The sequence below is a fragment of the Coturnix japonica genome, chromosome 1 (genome assembly GCF_001577835.2).
Source record: "Coturnix japonica isolate 7356 chromosome 1, Coturnix japonica 2.1, whole genome shotgun sequence".
In the NCBI taxonomy this organism is placed as follows: Eukaryota; Metazoa; Chordata; class Aves; order Galliformes; family Phasianidae; genus Coturnix; species Coturnix japonica.
This window is the reverse complement of record NC_029516.1, coordinates 18,082,064-18,087,147: the sequence shown is the minus strand read 5'-3', so window position 1 is coordinate 18,087,147 and position 5,084 is coordinate 18,082,064.

Here is a 5,084-nt window from a genome sequence, read left to right as displayed (position 1 = left end):
CTTTTGTTTATTAGGGTCTTAGGTGTTTCTGTATGTGTTAGTATTGTCCGCAGTTGTGTTGGGAGTTGGCTGTTCTTCTCACATGGTTTTCGTTGTTGATTATTAAAGCTGATATCTATTATATTTTTCTATTAGGTGTGTGTGCTATGTTTCGACATGTTGTCCTGGAGTTCCTTTTGTCGCTTCCTGTGTGTTGACTTATTTTCTCTTGTGTCATTTGAGTTAGTGTAAAGTATCGAGTCATGCCGTCTTCTGCGTGTTCTTTCATCTGCTATCTGCATTAGATTTCATTCTCTGTTAGTTATCTCTCTTAGGTGTTTGGAACACGTCTATTCCCCAAGCATCCTGCTGTGCGCCTACTCGCGCGGTCCTTTTTGTCTATCTGGCTTATTGCTCATGGTATTGTTTACTATATCTCTTTCGTATATGCATCTTTGGTGTCTGAATCCTCTCTGGAGTTGAGCCTCTTGTTTGGGGTTGTTTGTTTTGTTTTTGTTTATGTTTGCCCCTTGCTCCTGTGTGGCGTGATGTAGAGTATATCTATTGTGTGGGGGTTGATTTTGCGCCTGGTTGGAATTTTCTTCATGCTATATGTATCTCTCTTCTTATCTCTCTCTCTTTGGAGCTAGTTTCTTGCTTGTGCTATTCTTTCAGGCTCATTATTGTGCTCAGTGTGTTTTTGCAGTGTAGATTGTCTGCGTTTATGGTTGCAGTATAATTAGTGCTCTTAGTTCGTTGTGTGCTTTGTCACCAGCTCTTAAGTCTATCTAATATGGCTGTGTGTTGTGTGTATTCTCGTCGCTTTACTTTGGCGCGTGACACCGAGCGGATAGAAGATATATATATCATCTATCCCCAGCTCCTTCAATATCTCTATATCTTCTGATGCGCTCAGGCTGGTTCTTGCAAACCTTCCTTCTATCTCTAGCCTGTAATAGAGAAAGTGGTTTGGGGGTTGGGGTGTGTTGAGTAGTCGAAGATGAATTCAAATCTGTATATAGAATCTTTATATATGTCCCTTATATCTGCGTTTTGCGCTCTATATAGCAGCGACTAATCTTCTCTGGCGTTGGTCATCTGTATATGGTCCGGTGTCTTTCCTCAGTAAGGGAGGTGTCGACTCTGAGCGAGGGGCAGATTGTCACGGCGTTTCTCTTGTGACGGTAGAATGCATCTGTTGAGCTTTCGGGTTGGTGACCGCTTCTATCTCTGAGTTAATCCTGATGGCGAGTGGAGAAGGACAGTTTAGATTGAGAGAGCAGTATCTGTCTGGTCTTCAGGAGTGAGTGATCTCTATCTCTCTATTCTGTTTGTGACTTGCGCGACGCGCGCGCGGGGGGACCGTCTAGAAGGTATGTTCGAGAAGCGTGCGTCACCCACCCCTTATATATGATAGTTCTTAACGTATAACCTCTGCTGTCTCTCTTTGTGAGGCGCTCTAGCGTGTGCGTTTAATGGGGCGGGAGTAGGCAGCCAATATACTCTCAATTCTTATTCTGTATCTTTCTTCTGACTCCGCCCCATCTCAAACTGAGACCAGAATCTCTATATGTTTCTATGCAGTATACTCTGCGTTGTTTCTCACAGGCCTGCTATCGCGATAATATACATCGTTTGGTAGTATACATGATATATTCTTATCTATTATTGTGTATGTAAAGTGGATATCTCAACGCCTAGCTGTGCTTAATACTGCCCAGTCTTTGCCTGTGGAAAGCATCCTTTTCTATCTTTCCCCAATTCCCATGATTACCCTTCTTGTTATGCTTATAAGTATTCCTTATATAGCATGAGCAAAGTGATATATATATCCATATATGGCTCCAATGATACCCAAAAATTCTTGCAATGTGTTGATGTATGAGCGTGGGAAACGCTTGGAACTTTATCTACTACCGACATCTGGTAGTACTTGTTTCCCGGGACCAAAATTTACTCCCCATATATATATATAGCGCGCGCGACCGTCTATCTTCTGTGGTTTATCTTGTGGTTATATATTTTTGTTCCATCCTGTGTGGCGAGTGTGGAAAAGCAATGCGAAGGAGTAGGATTCGTGAGTGTTGGGAGGGCTGCCCTTATGTCGCCAATTTTTTTGATAAACTGAACGTGGTCCCGAGCAGATCTAAACATCTCGGTGTGGGATACTCTATTAGGTCCTGCCTGAGAAGGTTTGCGGGCCAATCTTCTGGCTCGCACTTATGAAAAGCTCGGGCATCCTCAATTCACCCTATATTGCGCTTAGTTTGGTAAAACGCTCATTTATCCGATCTGCCACCAATTTGGGCGGCGCTTGTTGGACTACTGCCTCTGCGGATACTACTGGATTAAGTATGGAAAGCCCAAGTTCATACATATGAGAGGAGCGCTGCTTAATAATTAAGGTCCCTCATTTGCCCGCAAAAATTTAACCCATATCAGCATCGAATGTGTCTTCGTAGATAGCCTCTCTCATACCTAATTCACATATTGTATATAATTTGGAAGGTCTTCCATAGAAGACCACATCCCTGTGTTTTACTGCATGTAGTTTATTGTCCACACCATGCGGCAAGCAGCCATTATCCATTCTACAATTGAAGTGATTTTCTTCAGGAAAAACTGATTCCCAGCATTACAGCTCTTGCCGAAGAGCAGGATGTATTGTTATTGTGTGCCAACTTAGATACTTCGCCATAACCAGTACAACTATCTGCCCCTGAATCCCATAACCATAATAACCAAGCCGGAACACTTCCCTTGCCTTTGCCTAAATCGTTCTGCACTAGCGTCCATGAGTTCAGTAGGCGTATATGGATGAGGCTTTACATGTAATAAGATCAGCGGGGCCATTGATCAGGAGGCACTCCTGCTGGTCGATCTTGAATTTTTTTGTTTTTGAGTTATTACTGGATGATTCTAGTGAGTCCGTCTCAATGTTCCTCTAATCAGATTTATGATCTTATTTGATTCATTTCTTCAGATCCTGTTATCGTCATTAAATATAAATGAATCTGAATTTGAGTTGGAAGAAAAAATGACGGTTTTTTTCCCATCAATAGATTGGATCTCACCCTCCAATTTTTCAATAGGGCCTTTAACAATTTCAATTTTCATGTGCAATGTGTTTGATTTATCTCTGCCCATTTAACATTAATAATGGCCAGTCTGCCCATAGATGCAGCCATTCGCTTTTCTTGTAATTTAAATATCTTTTGTTAGTCCTATAAAGTAATCAGTAGACAATAGTGGCTCCATGTTATTGGTACTCTAAAGTGCGCCCATTGTTCAATAATTTGTCGCTAATTGGTAATATGGGACGCCCTCAAAACCTGGAATTTGTCCATGGAGCATGTCCCTAGGGTGTCTTCTCCCCCTTTACCAATTAAGATTTTCCACACAAAGGACATTTTTTTTTTCCTTATATTTCTAGATGCCAATCAGTGGCTCCTGGGCTGGCTCACAAATGTATTGCATAACTGGGTATAACCAGTACTAACAAGAAATGGCCAATTACAAGGAAATATGAAATACAGAAGTATAAGAAAAAGGGAACTCACCAGAGCTTGAGGCGATCCTCCCTGGCAAGTGATCTCTAAGAGGATGCTCCTCAAGTGTAGGTCAGCCTCTTAAATGAGGTCTCAGAGATGGTGGAGTCTTTTATTTTTTATTGTTTTGAACCCACCCTTCCAGGGAGCACAAGCTACATAACTTCATCCTGTCTCCCACAGCTGACCCCAACTGCCTCAGCCTGATTAAATCAGTGGTTCCACACTCTGATCTCCCATACACCTCCACCATGCGTGAGTACATAATGCTTATCATTAGAGTCTTGCAGGGTATGTACTCATAATCATCTGCATGCCTCCCCATATTTTATACTTTTCCCTATCAACCCTTCCCCCCAGAGAGTTCTCATCCTCTTGCCTGTTTATTCATGGCACATGGTGTCACAATCATGGATTAGTCTGTGCAATAGCGTCCATAGTTATGTCCACCCCTCGGTCTCTGCCCACTTATGTGGTCCATCTCTGCTTGAGGCCTGCAGGTCTCATGGGCCCACTGAGCTAGAATAATTCTCCCTATTCTTGCATCCAGGTCTGTCTGAGCACCTCAATTCTTGCAGCTCAATCTACCTGGTTATTTTGTTGCTCCTCTTCGCTCGTACTCTTGGGCCGTGGCATCTACGTTGACGCACCTAGGACCATGTTCTTTATTCGGGCAGCAATTTCTTCCATAGTTCATCGGCCCAAAACCAGTTTACCTTCCGCTGCCATTTGGTTTTGCTCCCATTGCTGCAATCACCCCCATTAAAGGCATTGGCCACCACTCCTATGAATCAGTTTTATATGAGGTAAAAGCACTGGCCGATTCTCCGCTCAGCTCAATGTCACTGAGGCCAGCTTGACAGCCTTTACCTCCGCAAATTGACTGATCTTCCTTCCTTCTGTGCCTCTGCAACTGCGTGTGGGGCTTCCACACAGCAGCCTTTATCTGTGATGTTTTCCAACAATGCGGCACGATCCTATCAGTGAAAGGCGAACTTCTTTTCGTTTCAGAAGTTCATTTACGGTGGACCTCTTGCCTTACCACCTCTTCTGCTGTGTGCTTCAAACTTTACCTTCGGCCATCCATATCACTCTAGGATCCGCTGGAAGGCTGAGGTTCCCCATCCGGCCCGCTTGTGTGATTAGTTGCAACCCACTTACGTCCATGTGCGCTCTGTGCCATGTGATGGAGGAACCTGCCCTTTAAACATTCCAATCAGCACTGGAAAGCGACGTGCCAGGAGAACTGTGTTTCGGTGGCCCACCCTATAACCTCAGAGGCACCCGGACCCCTTCATAATGCGGCTAAATCTCCTTTCTCAGTTTGGAGTGTAGCCTCTTTCCCAAACCCCCTGTATTCTATCTTACTCCAGAATCCTAGGGTCGGCCTCGGGTCTTCATCTTGAGGTTCTCTGCCACAAGCTCCAAAGTGGGACCTTCTCCCAGCAGCCGTGTAAAGGATGTTCTTTCCACATCCTGTCCCATCCATACTGCCCCAGAAAGCCACAAGCACGGCTATCTTTGCTTGATTCTCAAAGCTGCTCTGTTCAGATCCTC